Source organism: Choloepus didactylus, chromosome 1, assembly GCF_015220235.1.
Source record: "Choloepus didactylus isolate mChoDid1 chromosome 1, mChoDid1.pri, whole genome shotgun sequence".
Lineage (NCBI taxonomy): Eukaryota > Metazoa > Chordata > Mammalia > Pilosa > Megalonychidae > Choloepus > Choloepus didactylus.
This window is the reverse complement of record NC_051307.1, coordinates 58809757-58820649: the sequence shown is the minus strand read 5'-3', so window position 1 is coordinate 58820649 and position 10893 is coordinate 58809757.

Genomic DNA, 10893 nt, shown 5'->3' with positions numbered 1-10893 from the left:
ACACAGTTTGTTCAGTTTGACTTCAATAAAATTGACAAATCTTTAGCTAGACTGACAAAGAGAGAGGACACACATAACTAAAATTAGAAATGAAAATGGGGCAATTATTACCAACCACCCAGAAATAAAAAGGAGTAAAAGAAGATAAAATAATTGTATTCTAACAAATTGGATGACCTAGGTGAAACAGACAAATTCCTAGAATCATCAAACCACCTACACTGATTCAAGAAGAAATAGAAGATCTCCACAAAGCTAAACCATCTTGGAATAGAATGAAGTTGGAGGTCTCACACTTCCCAATCTTAACTTGTTACAAAGCCATAGTAGACAAAAGAGCGTGGTATTGGATCAAGGGCAGACATACAGACCAATGAATCAAACTGAGATTTCAGAAATCAACACTTTCATTTATGGCCAACTGACTTTTGACAAGGTTGCCAAGTACACTCAATTGTGAAAGAATAGTCTCTTCAACAAAGAGTGCTGGAAAATCTGAATGTCTGTAAGGTGTAGCCCTACCTCACCCAGTACACAAAAATCAACTGCAAATGGATTGTAGATCTAAAAATAAAAACCAGTAGCATAAAACTCCTAGAAGAAAATGTAGGAAAGCAACTTCAGGACCTTTGTTAAGCACTTGTTTCTTAGATTTATACTCATATAAATGCAACAAAAAACATTGACAAAAGGGACCTCATCAAAATTTAAAACTTTTGTTCCTTAAAGGACTTTATCTTGAATGTTAAAAGACAGCCTACATTTTGGGAGAAAATATTTGGAGACCACATATCCAATAAAGCCTTAATATCCAGAATATGTAAACAAATACTGCAACTTAACAATTAAAGGAGAAACAAGTTATTTTTAAAATGGGGAAATAACTGAATAGACATTTTTCTAAATAAAATATACAAATGTTCAAAAAGCACATGAAAGATAGACAACATCATTAGCTTTTGGGAACTGTTGATCAAAATCAAATTTAGATACCATTTCACACCCACTAGAATGGCTACCATTAAATAAACAGAAAACTTCACGTGTTACAGAGGATGTACAGAAATAGGAACACTCATTATTGCTGATGTAAAGTAAAATTATGAAGCCACTCTAGAAAACAGTTTGGCAGTTCCTCAGAAATCTAAGTATAGAACTACCATATGACCTAGCAATCCCACTTCTGGGTATATTCTCAAAAGTCTTGAAAGAAGGTACTCAACCTGACATTTGCACCCTGAACTTCATAGCAGAGTGATTCACAATTTCCAAAAGATGGAAGAAACCCAAGTGTCTGTCAACTTTTGAAAGGATAAATAAAATGTGATATGTATATATGAAGGAATATTATTTCACCATAAAAAGGAATATAACCCTGATGCATGAAACAACATGGGCAAACCTTGAAGACATCATGTTGAGTAAAATAAGCCAGACATAGAAGGACAAGTATTGTATGACTTCACTGATATGAAAGAATAGGAATTAGCAAACTCCTAGAGTCAAACTCTAGAATACAGATTACCAGAGCTGGGATGGGGGTAGGGAATTGGGGATTAATGCTTAAATTGGACAGAGTTTCTCTTTTGAGTAATGGAAAAGTTCATTATTGGATGTTGGTTATGGTGGCAGAACATAATGAATGCAATTAACAATGAAATATATATTTGAAAGTGGTTGAAAAGGGAAATTTTAGACTGCATATATGCTAGGAGAACACAAATTCAAACAAACAAACATAGTACTGTACAGCATGGTGATTCCTATTAAAAATAATGTACAATAGTGAGTAGTACAGACCAACTTCAATGGAGAAATACACCATAGGATAGACCACACCCATAATCAATTTTGATGAGACTTTGTACTAAGCATTATATATACATATATTTTTTTTTTAGAAAAAGAAATTCTCCAGTTTATTCCCATCTGTATCAGCAGGGGAGCCTTAGAAGATGGCTTTCTCCCTTAAGTCTTTTTTTTTTTTTTTAATTTAGTTTTATTGAAATATATTCACAAACCATACAGTCATCCATGGTATACAATCAACTGTTCACAGTATGATCATATAGTTATGCGTTCATCACCACAATCTATTTCTGAACATTTTCCTTACATCAGAAAGAATCAGAATAAGAATAAAAAATAAAAGTGAAAAGAGAATACCCAAACCATCCCCCCATCCCACCCTATTTGTCATTTAGTTTTTACTCCCATTTTTCTACTGAATTTTTTTCAATTTTTTAACTTTGTTTATAAAAAAATTAAAAACAAACAGGCAAACAACAACCAAAAAAACCCCACAACATTTCAAACAAAGCAATGGATTAAGGAAAACAAATAACCTAAAATAACTACTTTGCTTCCAATATGTTCCTACCATACCCCAAGAAAATTAATAAACCATGTCCAAACAGAGGAGTAAGAAAAACAAATAATCTAAAATAACTACATTGCTTCCAACATGTTCCTACCATACCCCAAGAAAATTAACAACCCCTAAGAAAACAAAGGAATAAGAGAAAAAAAACCTAAAATAACTCTATTGCTTCCAACATGATCTTACTATATCCAAGAAAGTTTACAAACCATAATCATTCCTGAGCATTCCCATAACATTGAGATTACCCTCCATAGTTTATCTGTTCTTATTAGATTATCATTCCCCCACCACTAATTGGTATCTCTAGGTCCCCTACATTCTACAGTATAAAACATTGTACATTTTTCACAGAATTCACATTAGTGGTAACATACAATATCTCTCTTTCTGTGCCTGGCTTATTTTGCTCAGCATTATGTCTTTTTTTTTTTTTTTTTAATCTTCATTTTATTGAGATATATTCATATACCACGCAGTCATACATAACAAATCGTACTTTCGATTGTTCACAGTACCATTACATAGTTGTACATTCATCACCCAAATCAATCCCTGACACCTTCATTAGCACACACACAAGAATAACAAGAATAATAATTAGAATGAAAAGGAGCAATTGAAGTAAAAAAGAACACTGGGTACCTTTGTCTGTTTGTTTCCTTCCCCTATTTTTCTACTCATCCATCCATAAACTAGACAAAGTGGAGTGTGGTCTTTATGGCTTTCCCAATCCCCTTGTCAACCCTCATAAGCTACATTTTTATACAACTGTCTTCGAGATTCATGGGTTCTGGGTTGTAGTTTGATAGTTTCAGGTATCCACCACCAGCTACCCCAATTCTTTAGAACCTAAAACGGGTTGTCTAAAGTGTGCGTAAGAGTGCCCACCAGAGTGACCTCTTGGCTCCTTTTGGATTCTCTCTGCCACTGAAGCTTATTTCATTTCCTGTCACATCCCCCTTTTGGTCAAGAAGATGTTCTCCATCCCACGATGCCAGGTCTACATTCCTCCCCGGGAGTCATATTCCACGTTGCCAGGGAGATTCACTCACCTGGGTGTCTGATCCCACGTAGGGGGGAGGGCAGTGATTTCACCTTTCAAGTTGGCTTAGCTAGAGAGACAGGGCCACATCTGAGCAACAAAGAGGCATTCGGGAGGAGGCTCTTAGGCACAACCATAGGGAGGCCTAGCCTCTCCTTTGCAGCAACAGTCTTCCCAAGGGTAAAACCTACGGTAGAGGGCTCAACCCATCAAACCACCAGTCCCCTATGTCTGTGGTCATGTTAGCAACCATGGAGGTGGGGTAGGCGAATACCCCTGCATTCTCCACAGGCTCCTCAAGGGGGCATTGCATTTTTTTTTCCTTGTTTTTTTTTTTTTTTTAACTATCCCTTCTTTTTTAAATCAACTGTATGGAAAAAAGTTAAAAAGAAAACAAACATACAATAAAAGAACATTTCAAAGAGACCATAACAAGGGAGTAAGAAAAAGACAACTAACCTAAGATAACTGCTTAACTTCCAACATGTTCCTACTTTACCCCAAGAAAGTTACCTAATATAGCAACATTTCTGTGAACTTGCTCCTACTATATCCATCAGAAATTAACAGACCATAGTCATTCCTGGGCATCCCCAGAACGTTAAATAGCTTATCTGTTCTTCTTGGATTATTGTTCCCCCTTCCTTAATTGCTCTCTATTGCTAGTTCCCCTACATTCGACATTATAAGCCGTTTGTTTTACATTTTTCAAAGTTTACATTAGTGGTAGCATATAATATTTCTCTTTTTGTGCCTGGCTTATTTCGCTTAGCATTATGTCTTCAAGGTTCATCCATGTTGTCATATGTTTCACGAGATCGTTCCTTCTTACTGCCGCGTAGTATTCCATCGTGTGTATATACCACATTTTATTTATCCACTCATCTGTTGAAGGACATTTGGGTTGTTTCCATCTTCTGGCAATTGTGAATAATGCTGCTATGAACATTGGCGTGCAGATATCTGTTCGTGTCACTGCTTTCCGATCTTCCGGGTATATACCGAGAAGTGCAATCGCTGGATCGAATGGTAACTCTATATCTAGTTTTCTAAGGAACTGCCAGACTGACTTCCAGAGTGGCTGAACCATTATACAGTCCCACCAACAGTGAATAAGAGTTCCAATTTCTCCACATCCCCTTCAGCATTTGTAGTTTCCTGTTTGTTTAATGGCAGCCATTCTAATTGGTGTTAGATGGTATCCCATTGTGGTCTTAATTTGCATCTCTCTAATAGCTAGTGAAGCTGAACATTTTTTCATGTGTTTTTTGGCCATTTGTATTTCCTCTTCAGAGAACTGTCTTTTCATATCATTTGCCCACTTTATAATTGGGCCGACTGTACTATTGTCACTGAGTTGTAGGATTTCTTTATACATGCAAGATATCAGTCTTTTGTCAGATACATGGTTTCCAAAAATTTTTTCCCATTGAGTTGGCTGCCTCTTTACCTTTTTGAGAAATTCCTTTGAGGTGCAGAAACTTCTAAGCTTGAGGAGTTCCCATTTATCTATTTTCTCTTTTGTTGCTTGTGCTTTGGGTGTAAAGTCTAGGAAGTGGCCGCCTAATACAAGGTCTTGAAGATGTTTTCCTACATTATCTTCTAGGAGTTTTATGGTACTTTCTTTTATATTGAGATCTTTGATCCATTTTGAGTTAATTTTTGTGTAGGGGGTGAGGTAGGGGTCCTCTTTCATTCTTTTGGATATGGATATCCAACTCTCCCAGCCCCATTTGTTGAAAAGATCATTATGACTCAGTTCAGTGACTTTGGGGGCCTTATCAAAGATCAGTCGGCCATAGATCTGAGGGTCTATCTCCGAATTCTCAATTCGATTCCATTGATCTATATGTCTATCTTTGTGCCAGTACCATGCTGTTTTGGCAACTGTGGCTTTGTAATAAGCTTCAAAGTCAGGGAGTGTAAGTCCTCCCACTTCGTTTTTCTTTTTTAGAGTGTCTTTAGCAATTCGAGGCATCTTCCCTTTCCAAATAAATTTGATAACTAGCTTTTCCAAGTCTGCAAAGTAGGTTGTTGGAATTTTGATTGGGATTGCATTGAATCTGTAGATGAGTTTGGGTAGAATTGACATCTTAATGACATTTAGTCTTCCTATCCATGAACATGGAATATTTTTCCATCTTTTAAGGTCCCCTTCTATTTCTTTTAGTAGAGTTATGTAGTTTTCTTTGTATAGGTCTTTACATCTTTGGTTAAGTTTATTCCTAGGTACTTGATTTTTTAGTTGCTATTGAAAATGGTATCTTTTTCTTGAGTGTCTCTTCAGTTTGTTCATTTCTAGCATATAGAAACATTACTGACTTATGTGCATTAACCTTGTATCCCGCTACTTCGCTAAATTTGTTTATTAGCTCTAGTAGCTGTATCGTCGATTTCTCAGGGTTTTCTAGATATAAGATCATATCATCTGCAAACAATGACAGTTTTACTTCTTCTTTTCCAATTTGGATGCCTTTTATTTCTTTGTCTTGCCGGATTGCCCTGGCTAGCACTTCCAGCACAATGTTGAATAACAGTGGTGATATCGGGCATCCTTGTCTTGTTCCTGATCTTAAAGGGAAGGCTTTCAGTCTCTCTCCATTGAGTACTATGCTGGCTGTGGGTTTTTCATATATGCTCTTTATCATATTGAGGAAGTTTCCTTCAATTCCTACCTTTTGAAGTGTTTTTATCAAAAAGGGATGTTGGATTTTGTCAAATGCTTTTTCAGCATCTATTGAGATGATCAATTGATTTTTCCCTTTTGGCTTGTTAATGTGTTGTAATACATTGATTGATTTTCTTATGTTGAACCATCCTTGCATGCCTGGAATGAACCCCACTTGGTCATGGTGTATGATTTTTTTAATGTGTCTTTGTATTTGATTTGCAAGTATTTTGTTGAGGATTTTTGCATCTATATTCATGAGGGAGATTGGCTGGTAGTTTTCCTTTTTTGTAACATCTTTGCCTGGTTTTGGTATTAGATTGATGTTAGCTTCATAAAATGAGTTAGGTAGTGTTCCATTTTCTTCAATGTTTTGAAAGAGTTTGAGTAAGATTGGTGTCAGTTCTTTCTGGAAAGTTTGGTAGAATTCCCCTGTGAAGTCATCTGGCCCTGGGCATTTATTTGTGGGAAGATTTTTGATGACTGATTGGATCTCTTTGCTTGTGATGGGTTGGTTGAGGTCTTCTATTTCTTCTCTGGTCAGTCTAGGTTGTTCATATGTTTCCAGGAAATTGTCCATTTCCTCTACATTATCCAGTTTGTTGCCATACAGTTGTTCGTAGTATCCTCCTATAATTTTTTTAATTTCTTCAGGATCTGCAGTTATGTCACCTTTTTCATTCATTATTTTGTTTATATGGGTCTTCTCTCTTTTTGATTTTGTCAGTGTAGCTAGGGGCTTGTCAATCTTGTTGATCTTCTCAAAGAACCAACTTTTGGTGATATTTATCCTCTCTATTGTTTTTTTGTTCTCTATGTCATTTATTTCTGCTTTAATCCTTGTTATTTCTTTTCTTCTACTTGGTTTAGGATTGGTTTGCTGTTCATTTTCTAGCTTCTTCAGTTGATCCATTAGTTCTTTGATTTTGGCTCTTTCTTCCTTTTTAATATATGCGTTTAGTGCTATAAATTTCCCCCTTAGCACTGCTTTTGCTGCATCCCATAGGTTTTGGTATGTTGTGTTCTCATTTTCATTCGTCTCTATATATTTAGCAATTTCTCTTGCTATTTCTTCTTTAACCCACTGATTGTTTAGGAGTGTGTTGTTTAACCTCCAGGTATTTGTGAATTTTCTAAGTCTCTGATGGTTATTGACTTCTAATTGTATTCCACTGTGGTCAGAGAATGTGCTTTGAATAATTTCAATCTTTTTAAATTTATTGAGGCTTGTTTTATGTCCTAGCATATGATCTATTCTGGAGAAAGTTCCATGAGCACTAGAAAAGTATGTGTATCCTGGTGATTTGGGATGTAATGTCCTGTATATGTCTGTTAAATCTAATTCATTTATCAGATTGTTTAGGTTTTCAATTTCCTTATTGGTCTTCTGTCTGGTTGATCTATCTATAGGAGAGAGTGATGTGTTGAAGTCTCCCACAATTATTGTGGAAACATCAATTGCTTCCTTTAGTTTTGCCAGTGTTTCTCTCATGTATTTTGTGGCACCTTGGTTGGGTGCATAGATATTTACGATTCTTATTCCTTCTTGCTGAATTGCCCCTTTTATTAGTACATAGTGGCCTTCTTTGTCTATCAAAACATCCCTGCATTTGAAGTCTATTTTATCTGAGATTAATATTGCTACACCTGCTTTCTTTTGGCTGTAGCTTGCATGAAATATTTTTTTCCATCCTTTCACTTTCAGTTTCTTTGTGTCCCTGTGTCTAAGATGAGTCTCTTGTATGCAACATATTGATGGTTCATTTTTTTTTATCCATTCTGCGAATCTTTATCTTTTAATTAGGGAGTTTAATCCATTTACATTCAACGTTATAACCGTGAAGGCATTTCTTGAATCAGCCATCTTATCCTTTGGTTTATGTTTGTCATATTTTTCCCCTCTCTCTATTAATATCCTTTATTGTACCCATACCGAATCTCTTTAGTACTGAACCTTTCTCCAAGTCTCTCTGTCCTTTCTTTGTTTCTCTGTCTGTAGGGCTCCCTTTAGTATCTCCAGTAGGGCAGGTCTCTTGTTAGCAAATTCTCTCAGCATTTGTTTGTCTGTGAAAAATTTAAGCTCTCCCTCAAATTTGAAGGAGAGCTTTGCTGGATAAAGTATTCTTGGCTGGAAATTTTTCTCGCTCAGAATTTTAAATATATCGTGCCACTGCCTTCTTGCCTCCATGGTGGCTGCTGAGTAGTCACTACTTAGTCTTATGCTGTTTCCTTTGTATGTGGTGAATTGCTTTTCTCTTGCTGCTTTCAGAACTTGCTCCTTCTCTTCTGTGTTTGATAGTGTGATCAGTATATGTCTCGGAGTGGGTTTATTTGGATTTATTCTATTTGGAGTTCGCTGAGCATTTATGACTTGTGTATTTATGTTGTTTAGAAGATTTGGGAAGTTTTCCCCAACAATTTCTTTGAATACTCTTCCTAGGCCGTTACCCTTTTCTTCCCCTTCTTGGACACCAATGAGTCTTATATTTGGACGTTTCATATTATCTATCATATCCCTGAGGTCCATTTCGATTTTTTCAATTTTTTTCCCCATTCTTTCTTTTATGCTTTCATTTTCCATTCTGTCATCTTCGAGGTCACTGATTCGTTGTTCAACTTCCTCTAGTCTTGTACTATGAGTGTCCAGAATCTTTTTAATTTGGTCAACAGTTTCTTTAATTTCCATAAGATCATCCATTTTTTTTATTTTCTTGCAATGTCTTCTTTATGCTCTTCTAGGGTCTTCTTGATTTCCTTTATCTCCCGTACTATGGTCTCATTGTTGATCTTTAGTTCTTTGAGTAGCTGCTCTAGGTGCTGTGTCTCTTCTGGTCTTTTGATTTGGGTGCTTGGGCTTCGGTTTTCCATATCGTCTGTTTTTTTCATATGCTTTATAATTTTCTGTTGTTTTTGGCCTCGTGGCATTTGCTGAACTTGATAGGGTTCTTTTAGGATTTGTAGACCAATTGAAGTCCTTATCTCTAATTTCTCAGATCTACAGCTTCGTGGAGTACACTTTCTCTAACTAACCAGCAGGTGGCGTCCACGAGCCACCTGTTCTCCACAAGCCAGTTCTCCCCTGCTTAGCCTTTTTGGTGAGTGGGGGAGTGAGTCTTGTGGGGTCCAATTGGTGTACCAAGCTTGCGTGTGTAGTTGGTGTTGCCTGCCCTGTATATGGGGCGTGTTTCTGGGCAGTCAGGGAGGGGGGGTGGCCCTAACAATCAAATCTCCCTGGTGATCCTAGAGTTTTAAAGCTGCTGCAATAGTCTAATCCTTCAGTTCAGTCCTGCCACAGTTTGTCTCTGTCACTGACCCACAAGTCCTTGGTATTGGCGTATGGCTCCTGAGACTTGCAAGTGGGCCCCTTTTCCAGGCCGTGCACCCCGGGTCCTCTGTTGAGGGATGACTGTGCTATGTCACAGGTGAGTGCCGTCCCCCCAGGGCAGTTCTGGGCTGCTGGGCTGTGTATGGAGGCTCTCAGTCTGCTGAAATGATGGCTGAATGGGGCTTTGTTAATTCACACTGCTCTACCTTCCCAACTCTGGGACAGTCAGCTGAGGTTGCAGGGAAGGCTAATGTCCACGCCCAGTTTTGTGGTGTGTGCCTGTTATTTGAAGCACTTCCATCACACTGGGTTGTCTGGGGCAGTTCTGGGCTATGGGGCTGGCGATGGGCAGGAGTGTTTCCTGTCCACCAGGATGATGGCTGTGAGCGGACACCCCCCTTTTCTTGGGAAGTTGTGGTGTTTAGTGAATTTTCTCAGCCACTGGATTATTGCATTTTGTCTCAGAGCTCTCCTAGTTCTGCTCTTGACTTGACCTGCCCAAATAGTAAGTCTTTGAAGCTTTCTGTATTGGGCTTCTTAGAGTAATTGTTTTAGAAAAAGAAAAAAGGATTAAAAAAAAAAAAAACGAAAAAAAAAACGGGCCCTCCTCAGAGATCTAATGGGTTATTGAAATGCTAAGAGACAAAGCAACCAGGGCCATTAAGGAAAGGTCCACAGGGCAGAGAGATCAGCTTTTCTTCGGGGTTTGCATATGCGCCTCAGGGCCCTTCCCCTTTCTATGTTCACCAGAACTCCAAAAATCCTCCGCTTTTATTTTGGAGTTTTTCGTGTTGTTTTTTTTCTATGCCTGTCTCCTCTCTGCTGGGCTGGCTGCTCTCAGATTCTCTGGTGTCTGGTCTCAGTCTATCTATGGTTGGAGTTTGTATCAGTAGAATGAGTTTCCGATAAGGGCTGCCACTGCAGTTCTCCCTTCTCCTTCCCGGAGCTGACAGCCCCTCCTCCCCCGGGACTGAGCCTGGCAGGGAGGGGCGCAGGTCCCCTGGCCGCAAAAACTTACAGATTTCGCTGATCTCAGCAGTTCCACGTTTTCATGAGTGTTGCATGAAGTATGCCCAAAGTCAGATTGCTCTGTGGTGTCCAGTCCACACAGTTCCTGGCTTTCTACCTACTTTCCTGGAGGAGCAACTAAAACATACAGCTCACCAGTCTGCCATCTTGCCCCACCTCCGCATTATATTTTAAATACCTTAAGACTTTTTGGGATTTTGTGACAGAATGAACATACTTTGCATATGGAAAGAACATGTATTTTGGAGTCCAGAGGATGGAGGGTGGAGGTTAGAAGCTGTATGTAACCCAGAAGAACACATTCATACACTTAATCCATTCCTTTGGGTGTAACCCTATTGTAACAGGATCTTTTGAAAATGTTACTTCAGTTAAATATGTGTAGGCCACTGTCTTAGTTTGCTAATGCTGCAGAATGCAAAACACCAGAGATGGATAGGCTTTTA